The sequence below is a fragment of the Struthio camelus genome, chromosome 3 (assembly GCF_040807025.1).
Source record: "Struthio camelus isolate bStrCam1 chromosome 3, bStrCam1.hap1, whole genome shotgun sequence".
Classification (NCBI taxonomy): domain Eukaryota; kingdom Metazoa; phylum Chordata; class Aves; order Struthioniformes; family Struthionidae; genus Struthio; species Struthio camelus.
The window spans coordinates 130389796-130407317 of NC_090944.1; the positions used below are offsets into that span (position 1 = coordinate 130389796).

Sequence of the window (17522 nt, forward strand, 5' to 3'; positions counted from 1 at the left end):
GTGGAGCTGTAGGTTTTCAGATGCATTCAGCCCTATTTATTTCTAGGGCACCTTTAACCAAGAGTGAAATCTAAAACAAAGTTTAAGGATCAGGGCTTTAGTGATGCTACCCCACACTTTACGCTAGAGAAGGACTCTGGCCTGCTCATTTGGATCTATTTTTCAAGAGACTCTGCAGCTTGGCACTTTGTGGTTAAGTGTTCAGTCTTACACACATGAACATACATATATGTATTATTTATGTCCACTGTGACAAAGCTGCAGAGGGACAGGGATAATCAGCATTTATCATACAGCTTTTGTCTGTTTTACCTATATTCCATCTATTGCTATCTTACAGGTTATTTATAACATGTCCAGACTTCTAGCTGATTTAATGAAAAAATCATAATCGCAACAGAGCTTTTCTTTTTCCTCCAAATGTGCAGGTTTTTCGCCAAAAGGTCACTGACTTGGAGTGCAGGATAAATACCTTTTCTTCCTGCAGTGGAGACAGTTTGGAAGTCCTGTCATGTTGTAAGGTACGTATGAGCGAGAGACTTACATTGCATACGGGAGAGGTTTTATGGTGTAACCTTCACAAAACATCATTTTCTAACCATGTGATATCTGTTCCTTGTTATTTTGGCCATTTTGTTTAGACAGGTTGTAAATGCTTTATTTTTTATTCCCAGGAATTGAAAACAAGATCCAAAGAAACAGAGGGATGCAGGAGAAGAGTGTATGCAAGGCTGTAAGGTACCAGACTGCTGCGCTCTGTTTGCTTTTTTCCTTTAGCAGTTCAAACTGTGTGATCTGTTAACCATTGATCCTGTTAGGGCTTCAGAAAGCAGCTGTTAGTTTAAAAAGTGGGTACTTGGCCTGGGCAAAGACTGTAGCACTATTAGGCCTGAAAGAGGAGCGCTGAATGAAACTTAATTTTTGGATGAATGTTTCTAGGATTGACGTACAAACTTGAAGGTTGAATGAGAGAGAGGAACTGGCCATGGAAAGAATGACACTTTTGTACAGGCTTCTCTGCCAGCCACTTGGTTTCTCTGAGAGGGCATTTGATTTGGACATTTAGTAACAACTATTGATTTTTATTTTAGTATTTGAGCATGTCAAGGCCCTGGCTAAGATAAGGAATTTGTTGTGCCATGCACTTTGCACATTAGGGACAGCTCTACTCACAGGACTTACAAAGGGTAGGAACAGATATAAAGACAGACAGAGGTGCTATTTGTTTCCACAGGATGATGGAAAAGGTCAAGCAGCAGGTCAATGGCACAGCCAAGAGTAAAGCCCAAGTGTGCTGACTCCTGGTCTTGTGTCCTGCTTACTAAACTTTGCCTCCTTTAACAGGAAAATGAGAGCCAAAATGCTGTGATATTCTGGGGTAGGAACAGGGGTGGGAAAGATGCAGAGAAAGAAATACATTCAGCTTTTTATGAAACTGACATAATCACGATTTGTCACTAGCTTGCTGGCCTGCGCAATTTTTGTCTGTTGAGTTTTGCTCTTCACGCAAATTGGTCAGTACATCTTGACTTTTGACATTCCCTCTCTTTCAACATTTCTCTCTGCGTAGTGACTATACAGTCAGATACTTCATTGAACTGTTTTATAACCTTCTACTGATGAATAACCTGGATACCCAGTAGCAATATATCAAATTAGGTAATTTCAGCGTCTTGTGCATCTTTAAGTGGTGAAGTGATAGAATTTTAAAGCTTGGCAAATTATCTTTTTGGGAAGAGTTGAACAAATGTTCCAAGGCTTCCTTAAGGCTTTACACACTGGCACATATACTGTGGTTGCCATAAGCTTTTATTAAAACTGTTTTTTCAATTAATGCAGTGAATAATACCATGATATCCTCAGCATTCATTGTGCTTTGCTGTAGGACATGGGTAAAGCACACTAGGCCTATGGTAATAGAGCTAAATGCCTGCCAACTGCAAAGACGTATCTGATAAACACTGCTTAGGTAAGAATTAATATGCTTAGAGTATAGCAGAAGTCTTGGGCTGGGGCTCATTCTCCCAAGCAGTGAGTTAATTTAGCCTTTACCATTTACCACAGAGACCTAGATTTATGTGTTTATAATCATTTCTATGTCAATACGTCAGTGCTTAACAGAGATCAGTTCCCTCTGAAGTATACAGGAATGATCAGATTTCCTCTTTACTTTATGATGGGTGAACTGGAGCCACAAAAAGACTTCATGATTTGTTCACACAGCCAGCCAAGATGAAGCAAGGGATTCCCAATTCCCAATTTGTTGTTCTAGTGATTGGTGGAGGCTGTTTCCATTCCTAAGCTGTTTCCATTCCTAAACCCGTTAAGAACACTCCTTCCTATTCCATATTCCAAACTAGAACAAACTGTACTAATCTGACTTCAGTTGTGAAGCTATAAATTTAATTTACAAGGTCATTTATATGGGAGGAGAAGTAGTGTCAAAATACAAGAATCTATGCAAGGAGAAAACAGAAGAGGCATAGATAACATAACCCCTATAAAATGTCTCCACATGTGATTTGTGTGGAAACAGTTGCTCTGAGATCAGAAGGAAATCTGTTGCTTTTGGCAAAACTGGTGATTCTACAGCTCAGTAGTTATTAGGGCCTCTGTGTGATACTTTCTGAGCTATGAACTTATCTTAAAGACTTCCTGTTTTGCAGTTTTCAGTCCCATCAAGCTGTATGCCTTAGTGTATTCCGTTCTGTTGTTGTAATGTTATCAAGATTTACAATAAATAGGTAAAAGATTAAAAGATAGTATGACAAGAAACTTAACATGAACCAATCTGGAATGGAAAGTGGAAGAGTACAGAAGCAAATTTCAGACTAGTTGCTGATTTGGCAGCACTTTAGACACTCCATGGTTTCTGTAATGGTCATTCTGGCAGCCTAGACCTCCTATAACCCTTGTTAGCAATAAAACACCCTTTTCTTCCTCTATCAGCTAGCTGCTGTAGTTCAGCATGATCTAAAATAATTGCAGAAAGATGGAAATCATCAAGGTAAATGATGATCAAGGTAAATTTTCTCAGATATGAAAAATGTTAACAGTGTTATTACAGAAATAAGTAGAGGATATGACTAATGGCAAAATTCCCTCTGTGCCAAGTGTAGTACACATCTAACTATGCACATGAGGTGGTCTGTTTTTCAGTAGTGGCTCTAAGTGATGTCAATTACAACAGGGGAAAAAACATCCCTGCCTCAAGTTGTGGACCCATAGGGCTCATTTTGAGGCTAAAACGACAATTATGTCTGCATTCCTGTGGGACCCTGTGGAGAGAGAGCTGAAAATAAGGTAGGGCATCCAACCACGCAAGGGTCTCCCAGAGGCAATGAAGGGTCTAAGCATCAGTGGGAAACACCACAACATCTTCCTCTTTGAAAAGCTCATGAGAACAATACAACAGTGACGGTGTCCTCCTATCTCAAGACTATCCCACCCTACAAAACCCCATCTGCCTCATACCAAATAAACAACAACAATAAGCCATGAAATAAATTGATCTTAAAGTACTGAGTTAGTGCACTTGGAAAAAATTGAGGCCAAAGCAGAACTCTTAACCCCCAGAGACAGGGCACATAGAAACCCATAAGCGTTTCCTCTGTAAACGTTATGAGTGTTCCCAGTTTCTGTCAGTTTTATACATCAGGTATTCAGGTACTACTGTGATATGGCACTGTAAAATTGAAAGATCAAGTGAATAACATAAAGGAGTACAGCAGAAATAGGTATTTTACCAGCAATGCTTGAGATGTGGGACAGCACTTTGTCTACAGGTTCAGCTTTCTTTCCTGAGTGATTTAACATGCATCACAAGGAAATAAGTCTAGGGATGATTAGAGTTCTTCTCATCTGATGTTTATCCATACTCTAAGGAAAATATTAGCAAGCTAGGGAGAGAACAGGAAATTCTCAACAGTTAGTAAGGCAAAATAGGAAGCAGGAGGAATGGGTATGTTATGCTTGTACAAGCTCTGTGTTAGAACTAATAGGAATAGAGAAGAGAAATAGAAGAACAAGAGGGTTTTTTTGGGATGAAATTAATGCACACATAACAGAACATCCAAAACAAGAAAATCGGAGGGAATCTGCTCTTCCCTACAGCATCACACTCCATAATTAATTTGCAATGCAACACAACTCTTATCACTGACCTAGACAGCATTCTGGCAACTATTTTCTCAAAAGCCTCAAGTGATGACTAGAATAATTAATCTAAATTCAAGACTTACTGTTCCTCATTAGGCTACAGCTTTCACTCTGTCTCACTGTCATTTTAGTAAGAGCGGCAGGCTCCAAAATTAAGACTTCTAATATTTCTAAGTGGCAACTGTTATACGGTCCTACCTATTTGTGGAAAGGAAAAATAGCCTAGAACTGCTGCTTTTCTAGATTTTCCTGGTCTTACCTAGGACAATCCAGAAACTGGACACATGAAGGTAGAAACCTTGGTTTCTTGCTTCTGATTAAATTAATGGGAATTTTGCTTTTGTCTTCCAAGGGGCCAGGATTTTACCCAGGCCTCAGCAGCAGTTAAGCCTAAAAGAGAGCAGTGGATTGCCTCTTGGTAAACATTGAAGGCAAATGAATGGGCTAGCCTGGGTAATCTGTGCATACTTCAGTATTTCTCCATGGCCACTGTGAAGACAAGGGAGCTGCAGGCTGTTTTGGAAAGCAGACTTCTCACTGAAATGCTCTCAGATAAAGTGTGAAGGAATGAATGAATGGAATGAAATGATGGGCTAGCTCGTACCCTTGCAATTACTTATCTGGTCTCCTTTACTATAAACTCACTTCCTTCCTTTCAGAGGCAAGTTTTCTTGTCACATGTAGGCTGGTTATATAAACATAGATTTAACATGAAATTTGTGCTGACCTCCCTCTCACGTTCCTGAAGTAAGTGAAAAGCTAGGTACTAGGTCCTAGGCCCTGGCTTAGGACTTGATCCCTTAATACGTGGGGCCGATCAGTCAAAGGGTTTGCTTTATAAAAGAATTATTTAGATAGCAATTCATAAGATGTAGACAGGAGATTAATTAGACTGGACTACAGACCATGCCATCTCCTGTGCTTATCTTAAGGTCGAAAGGGGAAAAACATTGTCTAATGGGTAGAGCACTGGACAGGAGCTGAGTTCTTACTGCCACTCTGCCACATAAGTAAATGTATGCATAGCTGTTGTAGGTTACGCTTGCATGTATGGCAATCTGATACTTCTGGTTAAACAACTAAATTTAATACAAGCACGGGCACACAAGAAGGTGCTGATTTAATAGCTCTTAAAGTCTGTAGAGCTTCTTCAAGGGATGTTGAAGCAGCTTTGGAAAAACAGCTTACTTGTGTTGTTTTTGGGAGAAGAGAGCATCAGTGGCAGCAAACATACGGTAATGCACTCTGGATTTTTTGTATTGCGTTAAAAAAAAAAGAGAAAAATCTCTGTTTTGAGCTGTTATTAGTTGTCACTGTGCAATTGAAAGGTCAAACCTGAGGTTCTTGCTCAAGCAAAACCCTTCTCGAAGCCAATGGAGTTTTGCCTGAGAAAATACTGGATGGAAGCATGCACAAAAGTCAGCTTTGGGAGTGAAGTTGAACTGTATTCAGGCATTGGTTATTAGAGTTCCAGAAAAAGCTCTAAATGTAAAAAGAATGCTATCGTTAAAGGGTACTTTTGCATAAGAAATACAGGGCAATATCCTCAATTTACAAACTCTTGGTGAGGAAAGGCCAGTGGCTGTAATTCATGGCTTTGTTCCCTTGGTTCTAGAGGTGCCAGTTATCAAAGAGTTATTAAATAAGACTCAGGCCAGTCTAATTGCTAAATCAACATAAGCCAGCTGGCTGTCCATATCCTGACCCCACTCTCTGCTGCTGAGCAGGTGGTATAAAGTTGACTGCCAATTCAGGCCTATTCGCAATGCCTTTGCAGCGGTATTTCCTGAATATAGATGAAGCAGCGTCAATATTTATAGTTCAATTAGCAACATATGATGCAGCAACCAGGGGGTGCTGGAAAAAATGAATATTTCATTTATTTAGCACTGCATCGAGGCTCTACTGCTTGTCTCTGTTCATCCTGAACTGCACCAAAACGCGTGCCTCCTGCAGTCTCATCTCTTTTCTCCTATATTACCTGTTCTAATATGTTCACAAGAAGACCGTTTTGTGTGTGAGTGCTCAATCACTGGCTGAAATATTTCTTATTTCTTAGTAAAGTTCCTAATTTGACCTTTGCAGATGGAGTCTAAGCATCTAGTCATAGGACCGGAAAGGTAATGACCGATATTTGTGAACAACCTACACAATGCAGTGTACTGAATTGAAGAGTACAATATTTACAACAAACTTCTCATTAGTTATTCTGGGAGTGAAATGGCAAAGAAATTCACGAGTCCTTTCAAATAAATCTGAGAATATCTCAAGCTACTCAAAAAGAAAAGAGATGGAGATTTTCCAGGAGAATTGTTTTATTGCTCAGCTCTGTTGTTGTCCAAAAGGTTGGGAAAATGAATAGTCATTTACTTTTGCAGTCTTAGTTTCTAAACAGGCAGGATGCAGAGTGGTGAGCAGTTTGTTGATTCTACAGCATAAAGTGATGTCTCCTGGAGGTAGGATCAAATGTTTACAAGTGTCTACAGAGAGTCAGACCTTTTGGCATCAGTGAACAAGACCTGCATATTGACTGTTCATATTGGTATTTTATCTACTCCAGTTATGCTGGAAAGCATGTGGGAGGGAGGTGAGGGCATATGGAGGGATTCTTGACTCTTACAATAATATTACTAGTAATGATAATATTAAAGGCTGGACATACTCTCCATACACTGACTACTTAAAGGGCAAGATAAACTAGAGTAAATAGGTAATATTCCTTTACATGATGAAACATGAGAAATTCAGGCTTGAGTGAATAGTTCATAGAGCACACTTTTCTACATGGGCAGAAGATTACAACTGTGGAGTTTGCTCTCCTCTGACGGACAGAGATGTAACAAGAGAATGCCTGGACTAAGCAGGATCCACTCAAAGTAGACATAAGTCGGCATTTTTAACAGTAAAGATATTTAACAACTTTGGAAAAATCTATCCAGGGACATGGTGGATCTCCATCACTGGAGTTCTTTAAATCATGAGTGGATGTCTTTCTGATGACCGTGCTTTCTGATGTCTCCTGCTGTAGCAGGAGTTATAGGCTTGATGCAGGAATTACTGGGTGAAATTCCATGGCTTGTGTCATCCAGGAGGCCAGAGCATTTGATTGCATTTAATCTCTCCTGGCCCTCCAGTCCCCACAAAGCATTCAGCTGGACTGCTACTGGCAGCAAGTGTAGAAGAGGAAAAATAACATTTCTCTCATCTGGACAGTGGATCACAAGTGATTTCCACTTGAGCTACAGGTCAGGTTTCCTTTTATTTTCCAGGCAGTGCACTAATTTGTCAGGGAATAAGGGAATTGCCAAAGAACATTTTGGTTATTTTAAATTTCATTGTAGCAGCCTTTCTCCTCCTTCCACTTGCCTTCCCCTCCAAATGCAGTGCAGGGGTAAACAATGCATAAAGGTGGTGTACTGGTCCAAATAAGAAAATACTGGCACGGAATAACTGTGTTAGCACCGGGTGTCCTTTAAATTACATTAATAAAAAGTTGACTGAATTTCTGTGAGTACTCTGAAATGAGTTTTGAAAGAAAACAGCTTTCAGCAATTTGAAAAAAATATATTTCATTTGCAAATGGCATATATTGACTGAGGTTGGCCATAATATTTATGAATAACCATAGAAACATGACAAACAGGATCTACACAGTTACTTCCAAACTTCATTGCCAGAATTGGTATATTCATATAACACTCCTAATCTGATATACCAGGTAATGGCAAATATTACGTACATGAAGGAGAAGAAACAAACACAGGCATTCCTTAGCAGTGTTCCTCTGCAAATAGACCAACGTTATGCACACACTTGAGCACACTGTAGCCAACTAATTAAACCATAGAATATCTGCAAATATTTATTTGATGGCAGTGGTTTGAAAAAGTTATAACAGTACATAAAATAGATTTGCTTTACATTTCAACAGACTTCTTGGCGAGAGTAAGTGATAGAAAAAAGGAGGAAAAAATGAAAAGGAAAATAAACAGATTATGTTTCCAAAATCCTACCAAATATGTGGTCCACTGAAATTATCAGACTGTTAACTGCTTGTAAATCTGCCTAGAGTGGGGAAGTGAAATTATTTTTAGTATGACAGCAGAGATCTTTCTAATGCTACCATTGTGGCACTGTGTCAGCTGATAAGAGACAGTAGGACTGGCATTGGAGTCAACTGAGCAACCTGAGAACAGGGCAGTTTAGCAATATACGGTTTTCTTTCCTAATAGAGGAAGATGTATACTGATGTAATTATATTTATATCGTGTGAGCTTCTGAAATCCTAGGGAGAGTACATCTGAGGACAATGCTGTGGCCCTAAATAATCCAACTAGTAGCTACATAATTTTTTGAAGAAGAGCATCCAGATGACAGCACCTTTAGAAAAGCTGCTTAATAGTGTGTGTAGAGCTCTACTGTCTTTAGTGGAAGTGATACCTTCCCAGCATAACATTCATTATTTCCCACCACAGCTCCCCTCTGCCCTCCCCAGAAATCATATCTTGCACTTCCCATAAATTGCAAACTTGGTCTAAAATTCATGAGCTTGAAATAAATGCCTTTTGAGTTTATTTTACTTGCTTTCCAGCTACAGACATTAGTATTAGCATGGAATGAGTTTTCATTTGTAAGAGTCAAGATTGTGATGTATTCACATGATCTCAGGAGCTATGGTTTTAAGAGCAACATGAAATACTGTGAAACTCCCTGTAAGGTTCTGTGACATGGTCAGACTGAGTACACAGAAATACACATAACCAGGACTGCTCTGAGGCCTGAATAAACACTGTGCTCTCATGAAGCATACTTTCTCCTGTAGGACCTTTTGCATAACCAGTACATCAGGCTAGGGTGTGGTGGCAACAAGGAGGACTTTCTCTTTAGAAGAGGAAGAAGGTGGAGGAAGATGCTGTCATGGAAGTATTCTGGAGATAAGAGGGATTTCCAGGCGCTACAGCCTCACTGAGACTTACAGGAATAGCGTGTATTCATTAGTGTGTATTATGTGCCTTTCTCTGTCCTGTTGCCACGGGAGAAGTGACAAGGCTCAAGCTAGGGACCTACTTGGAAGAATCCCATGGGATGGGCCCTAGAAGGAAGAGGGGTCCAAGATAGCTGGTTGATAATCAAAGATTACCTCCTCCAAGCTCAAGAACGGTCCATCCCAGTGAGCAAGAAGTCAAGCAACAGGGGCAGGAGACATGCATGGATGAACAAGGAGCTCTTGTGCAAAACTCAAACAGAAGAAGAAAATATACAGAAGGTGGTAGCAGGGACAGATAACCTAGGAGGAATACAGGGATGTTACCTGAGTACACAGGGATGGAGCACGGAAGGCCAAGGCCCGTCTGGAGTTTAGTCTGGGCAAGAGATGTCGAGGACAACAAGATGAGCTTCTTTAAAAACATCAGTAACAAAAGGAAGGCTAGGGGAAATGCAGGCCCGGTGCTGAATGGGGCAGGGGCCCTGGTGACAACAGATACAGAAAAGGCAGAGATGCTGAATGCCTTCTTTGCCTCAGTCTTTACTGGTAAGACGGGCTGTCAGGAATCCCAGGCCCTGGAGACCAGGGAGGAATCTGGGAGAAAGGAGGCTTCCCTTGGTGGAGGAGGAGGATTGGGTTAGAGAACCCTTAAGCAAGCTGGTGAGAACACTTAAGCAAGCCCAACCCATGGGCTTGGGTCCTGATGGGATGCCCTCATGAGCGGTGAGGGAGCTGGCGGACGTCATTGCTAGGCCACTCTCGATCATCTTTGAAAGGTCATGATGATCAGGAGAGGAGTGTGAGGACTGGAAGAAAGCCAGCGTCCCTCCAGTCTTTGAAGAGGGCAAGAAGGAGGGCCGAGGGAACTGCAGGCCAGTCAGTCTCACCTCCATCCCTGGAGAGGTGATGGAGCCGCTAATCTTGGATAGCATTTCCAAGCATATGAGGGATAAGAAGGTGGTGAGGAGTAGTCAGTATGTCTCCCCAAAGGGGAAATCATGCTTAAGCAACTGAAGAGCCTTCTAAAAAGGCCGGGCTGTCTGGGCAGATGAGGGCAGAGCAGTGGATGTTGTCTGTCTTGCCTTCAGCAAGGCTCTCGACCCTGTCTCGCCCAACACCTTCCTAGGTAGGCTGGGGAAGTGTGGGCTAGCTAAGCAGACAGCGCGGTAGATTGAAACTTGGCTGGTTGGCAGAGCTGAGAGGGCTGTGATCAGAGGTGCAAAGTCTAGTTGGAGGCCTGTAGCTAGCGGTGCGCCCCAGGGGTCGATACTGGGTCCAGTCCTGTTCAACCTATCGATCGATGACCTGGATGAAGGGACAGAGTGCACCCTCAGCGAGTTTACTTATACACCAGAAGGCTGTGCTGCTATATGGAGGGTCCTTGACAGGCTGGAGAGATGGGCAGAGAGGAACCTCGTGAAGTTCAACAGAGGCAAGTGCAGGGTCGTGCACCCGGGGAGGAACAACCCCGTGCACCAGTGCAGGCTGGGGGCTGACCTGCTGGAGAGCAGCTCTGCAGAGAAGGACGTGGGAGTGCTGGTGGACAACAAGTTGACCGTGAGCCAGTAGTGTGTGCTTGTGGCCAAGAAGGCCAATGGTATGCTGGCTGCATTAGGCAGAGCGTTGCCAGCAGGTCGAGGGAGGTGACCCTCCTCCTCTGCTCTGCCCCGGTGAGGCCACACCTGGAGTACTGTGTTCAGGTCTGGGCTCCCCAGTATGAGAGAGATGCAGAGCTCCTGGAGCGAGTCCAGCGAAGGGCTCCTAAGATGATGAAGGGACTGGAGCATCTCTCATATGAGGAGAGGCTGAGGGAGCTGGGCCTGTTCAGCCTGGAGAAGAGAAGACAGGAGGGGAGTCTTCTCAAAGCGTTTAAATATCTGGAGGGAGGGTGTAGAGAGGACGGGGCCAGACTCTTATCCTTGGTGCCCAGTGACAGGACGAGAGGGAAGGGGGACAAACTGAAGCATAGGCAGTTCCATCTGAACATAAGGTAAAACTTCTTTCCTGTGAGGGTGACAGAGTACTGGGACAGGTTGTCCAGGGAGGTTGTGGAGTCTCCCTCCTTGGAGATATCCGAAAGCTGTCTGGATAGGTTCCTGGGCAGTATGCTTTAGGTGACCCTGCCTGGGCAGGGACGTTGAACTAGATGATCTCCAGAGGTGCCTTCCAACCTCAACCGTTCTGTGATTTTGTGAAGCTATGTAGCTGTGAAAGTCCTGATTTTCATTTCTCACTCGCTCAGCTCATTAGAGAGCATTGGCTAGCACAGGATACAATCTCCCTGGTAAGTACTCAGCTGAAAGTAACATGCTAGACATAAAATTCAGAGGCAAAGATTTCTCCTCCCAGCTTCTCTAGCTGTGGTGAAGGAGACTGGATGTTCTGCAGTATGTTGTGTGTAATGTAGTGCTGTTTCTAGTACCACACAGTCAGCAGGACCCCTTGCAAGAGCCCTTTCAGCACTAAGCTCTGCTAGACTCAGCTGCTCTCTGTGTTCAGTTCTCATTACGCTATAAATTTTTGTATGAACAACTCTACTGTAGGCAGATGCTGGGTACATGGTAGGATTTTAGGGTTTGTTTTATGGCACTGAGAAAAAAAGGAAGATTGCTGGAGTTGAATGTTTCTACTGACATGTTTAGCAGTGGAAGAGTTAACAGTGTTGACACAGACTGTCATCTTCTGGTTTCAGATTTACTCTGCTGGGATGAAAGAGACAGGAGTTCACATCCCTCAGACATATTGTTTCCAGCTATATACAGACAACGGAAGATAACACTGCATCAGCTTACATTTTTATGATTTTGCTTGTAATCATAGAAAAGGAAGATTGAGTTTCTAAGCATTGATTTCAGTGGGAGCAGAGATGCAGAGGCGCTTTTGAAAACCTTGTCTGCAATTTATTTTAAAAATGAAACTTTAAATTTTTAATCTCGGTTCTGTGAAAAAAGCCAAAGATGAAAAAGCATTGGGCCATACATATGTCCAGAAAAAGCTATGACAGTTTTACGTTATTAATTCTGAAGAAAAACAGCGTAGCTTTATGCACATAAAATTGCTCAGAAGTGTGAAAGCCTGTAAGGGAGGTAAAAACAAGCTTTTGAACTAGAAACAAGCTAGAAACAACTTGTTAATTGAGTTTGTAAATCATAACGGTTCCATTTCTCCAAGTTACTCAAACAAATTGAGCTTTGTCTTTCAGGCCAGTGGAAATATATTATACAGTGCCATTGTATGCAGTGTAAAATGGCTTCAGCAACTGTATGGAAAGGGAGAAATGTTCTCTGGTTTTCTGTTTCCAGTCCAGTTTATTCCATGTCTCATGCTCAGTTTCACTTTCAGAGTGCCCTAAAAGAAAATGTAATTTAGACTAGAGCTGCATTCACAAGTTAATGGCACTGACTGTAATCCTTCAAAATGATGGATACTGGAATTTTCCCTCTCTACAGGAGGAATTGCATTTCTCAATGTCACATGAGGAAAAGAAACAAATATGCAGAAACAGCAACTGGCCCTCTAAACTTTGAAGATACATTTGTGTTTCCAAAGCTGAAGTAATTTCCCTGCCAGAAATCAATGTGACATAAAGTTAGAACTCCTATATTTGTGACCTTTGTACGGTATTGGCCTTGTTAAAGATACGGTTCAATATATTATGGCAAAAATGGGAACGGAGGTGGGAAAAGAGATCACCAAACAGGCCAGGGGTTTGTCTCTTGAGGTAAAGCAGAATTTTAGACACAAAGCCTAACGTCTGCTGTTTGTCTCTTGAGCCTTGTGTTCTATATGTTGCTAACTAGCAGGAAATATTTAAACACAAGTATTTACTGCTTTTGACTGATTTTGAAGTATTGTATCTATTTTTGCTTTGTTTGGCATGTGTTGATTCACTATCTCTGCTTTGCTGTACCTTAACACCTATGCTGTGCGCATGAACAGGGTCCTTGCTGAAAAACAATCCCAAAACATTGATCTTTAAGAACCTTTGAGATGAGAAATTGGTATTTTCAACAATCACTTGAAGGCATGTAGATACTCTCTGTAACCAATGCTAGAACCTGAGCTCATGGCTCATGTAGAAACCATTGGATTCTCCCATATTGGTCACTTACACGTAGAACAGTCTGTCAGAACTGGGTCCAAATTCTTCAGTTCAGCTCTTGAAGCTGAGCACTGCAATCTCCAGGCAGAAACCAGAGCTTTTTCCTTGAACCGTTCAGGAAAGAGCAAGTAAAGGTGAACTGCTTTCTTAGTTTTCCATGTGCCCTTGAAGAGCAAGATATCAAAATAACAGATCAAGATAATGATGACTTAGAGCAAGTAAGTTGACTTAGTGCAGCTGTCTGTCCCCTCACCTTGCTGATCATGTCACATTTGAAGACATATGACTGAAATGAGCAGACTGAAGGATGATATAGAGTAATTCTGAATCTCTCCTTCCAGTAGCACCAACACTAGCAGCAAGAAAGGAGGCATAAAAAGGATATGCTCCCTGCCGTCTACACAGTGAAGGTTATTTCACTTAGATTAATCATCAAATTCTAGATCCAGCCTCAGCTTCTGTGCAGAACTATCTACATCCTCCACTGGATGGGAAAAGTTATTCTGTCCCTCTGAGATGTGCACAGTCCTCACACTTCAAGCGCAGCACCATCAAACACAACAAAGGTCAAAACCCCCTGAAAACATTGAAAGCAACAGCTGGCAGAACAGTGTACTGTCCATCCTGGCTAATAAAAGCAAGTGAAAACTTGTTATTATAGAACTACTTAGTATGTCATTCAAAGAATGTGACTATTAAACTCATGGAGAAATTAGCAGTTTAGCCACTCAGACAATCAGCACTCAACCCTAAGGAAGTAAGAATCATTAAGTCTCTGCACCACAGAGCATAACTCAGCCTTGGGTGGATGCATGTTGAGCTTAGAGCTAGCTGTCAGAGTCTTTACCAGTTTATTTCTCTTCCAGATGACAAGTATCCATTCAGCCTTAATGGAAGCAGCAGGCATAGAGATCATTTTATGTATGCAGTCTCTTACAGCCATGGACAGAGTTAAAACTTCCATGCTAATATTGCTGGACTTAGTTGCAGCTTTGTCAAACTGAAGTACAAGGTATTACTAATATGATAGAGTAGGAGCAGGCGACCCAGCATGATAGTGACTCTGGTTATCGCTATCTGGTGATGGTGAACTGTTCCTCGTCTCCCAGGATCCTTTCCCACAGGCACCATGGTATTCTCCCTGCTTTTGAAGCTCTACAAGATGCAATTAGGTAGGAGGACTAGGCAAGTTGGACAGGCCCAGCTCCGTACGGTAGACTGATAACAAGGTATTGGGGCACCAGTAGAGTGATATGCAGAGGTGCCTCTGCCATGCACCAGGAACAGTTTAACAGTGTCAACATGATACTCTGCTCAGGCTAGTGTCTTTGCTGAGGAGCCTGTTCAGGCTTAGCTTGGTGCTTTGTGCATTGCACTTCACTAGGCGGACATAATGTGAACTCAAAAAAAATGGGAACTCGGGTATCTCATCAGTTTCTCAGCCCCTGTGCAAGACTATCTATATATTTACTTATTTTCCCTACTGCTGTCAAATATCAGGTGAGAACAAAGTGACTCTATTTCAGTCATAATAAAACCATTTATTTAGCCCACTATTTAGTGCCCCTTCTAAAATGCATCACAACCTGTGCATTTGGTAGCTAAATCCTACCAGAGCATCAGTACTGCAAGACCATGTAGGCTTTAGTCCTGGGGGGTGGCTGCCCTAAGTTGCAGATTCCTCAGAAAGAGCCACTTTTCCTCTCATTTATACAGCATATCCGGAAGGATGCCCCTCACTTTCAGGAGGCCTTGTAGTTTTGCCTTGGCTCTGCATATACTGCAGCTATACTCTCCTAGACCATACAGCCTGGGTGAAGCATCTCTGTAAACATGTCTAGTTTTTTAAAGTGAAGCTCATATGTGGGGTGCTTCTTTGCGATTTCAGCTTGCGCTCCTACACGTTGGGTAAATCCAGCATTCTCCTTGGAAACAGTTGTCAAGCATAAGCTATGCTTAATATTGCTGTGTTGGGGATGTTGTTCCTCTGTTTTTCCCTTAGGAGTTGATTTGTTGGAGCGGACTGGAGGCGTCACATGCCTGTACCGGACAGGTTCTGGTATGAGTTATTAAAGAGGGGTGGCAGATTCTGACCCTGCCTGTGTCCAGGTGCTCATGGTGGTTGTATTTCACTTGCAGGCTGTGAGCCTGTGCTGGAGATAAAAAAAACATGTCTTCCTCTTCTCCAACCCATGGCATTGAAACAACCCATCACAGAATTTAGCACATAAGATGCTTAAAAGCTGCAGAACCCTACCCTTGTTCCAGTACTGGTGGAGTCTTTTGACTGACCAACTGGATATCAGTCAGTGAATTTATGTTGGTATTCCCTGAGTGCTGTTTAGAGCTGAGCCCAATCCATAGTATTTTACCCTATCTACCATGGTTTGGGATCCATCCTACCTGTTCTCACCGTTTGATCCAAGGTCTGTGCTGTGCTCTGGCCCCCTAGAGAAGCTGCACAGGGAAGGTGCTGGAGGAGGGAGCCAGATTGGGAGGTTCATGTCCTTTTAGTATTGCCAAGATTCTGGACTGCTAAAGATGCTCAGACAGCTGTAGTTTAAGGGAAGTTCTCTGGGGATGAGCACAGAATACACAGTAATGCTCAGCAGTACTAATAGTGTTGGTGTACCTGGTCTGAGGCACATCCCTTTATGCTAGTAGGGTCTGTCAGGATTTTCAGTTGGATGGAGGTCTGGTTTTGTCCGTATGTTTCTTAGGAGTCCCTTATATTTGACTCCAATGATGTGGAGGAAACAGAAGGGGTGAAGTAACCTAGCCATGCATTTACTACACATGGGAGGTGATTTTCCTCAGCACTAGCACACATGTCTTTTCTTGTCACTGTTTATGTATTCTGCTCAGTCTTTGCTCAGGTGTACTCCTCCAGAAATCTTCCCCTGGCTGTGGGTTTGCTCCTTTTATACAGGCAGGGAGTCATACTAGAAAAGAAATAATAAAAGGAATGCTACTTCTTTGTTGGTGTTTTGGGAACATTTTTGCACAAAGATTTAGCACTTGTTTTTTACAAAGAAATATTTACCTTAAAACAGATAATTGACAAACAAGCTGGAATATGTTACTGGATTGTATCAGTAGTGCTTGGTGATGCACTGATGTTTGGTGTCATGACTCCATTAATCAAAAACATTTTGGAGGAAATTCTTCCTGGTTCATACATTCACAATAATTTACACTAGGAGCAGTGGATCTAAACCTCTTTGGCAGACTGAAATCAAGGAGCATGATGAACAGCTAGCCTGGCTCCTGAGCCACCAGACATCTACTGCTTTCCAGGGGTCTCATTTTTTTTCAGGCATGCTGTTGTGCCTAGAGGGTTTTTTTGGGAGCTCACAGAAGATATTTGTGAATGAAAAAATAAAAAGGGGCTGAGGGCCCAGGGACTCAACACAGGATCTTAGGTGAAAGAAAGCACGGTTGTTAACCTTCCTGTGCCTGATATGTGGTTTGTCAATTAGGCAGCAGAAACTGAATTGGTTGTATATTGACCTACAAGCATTAAACAACTGGCTGGGAGCCATATCCTGTGAAGACTGCACTGTCCTTTTGATTTGAAAAGCAGCACCACAGTTGTGGTTCCACTTAAGGTTTTTTGTTTTTCTTTAACTGCTTTTTTGAAACACAGGCTTTAATAAAAAAAAAAGGAAAAGAAAAGTATCTTTCACCAGGTGTGCTTGAACTATTTATTTGAAAAAAAAAAAAAGAATTTTGCACAGAAGTATCCATAGTTTTCCAAAGGTTATTAACATGCATAGCCATGCCTGCCTTGACCGTATGCTCCTAGACAGAATGACAAAGCTGGAAAAATGAAGTCAAGGAAATATGAGCTGATTTATTTTTTATGTGTAACAAGCTAAACCTTGATCCAGCGCATCTGTGCAGCAAAGGAATATTTATTCATTTCAACCATCAAAAACACTGAGAAACACATGAGGTGAGTGTGAATTGTCTCAGCTGAACTCTTGTATTCTCCAGACATAATTAAACACTGGCCCAATTTTTAATGTGGGCTACTTAATTGGATGTCAGAAATTCCACATTTGGAGGTTCAGTTTGACCTTTAGCTACATAAAAGAAGTATTTAAGAGCCTCCAGTGAGTGTCAGTATCTAAATGCAGATGCCCTGTTTGAAAACTGTGCTCCTTTACGATAATGCATTCCAGGAGGAGAACCTGATCCTGCAAACAGTTTGAAGCAGGCTTCAGCTTGGTGCCACTGACAGCAGTCTGCTGGAATCCACTCATTCCAGTCAAC

At 42.1% G+C, this 17522-nt stretch overlaps 1 long non-coding RNA gene across 1 annotated transcript in view; it reads left to right on the forward strand.

Annotated features, from left to right (window-relative positions):
* The first annotated feature begins 428 nt into the window (after positions 1 to 428).
* LOC104143461 (uncharacterized) overlaps positions 429 to 17522 on the forward strand; it is a 41383-nt gene continuing 24289 nt past the window's right edge. The window contains exons 1-2 of the long non-coding RNA XR_693920.2: positions 429 to 521; positions 675 to 738. This is a non-coding gene — a long non-coding RNA (uncharacterized lncRNA). The remainder of the gene's footprint in view (positions 522 to 674; positions 739 to 17522) is intronic.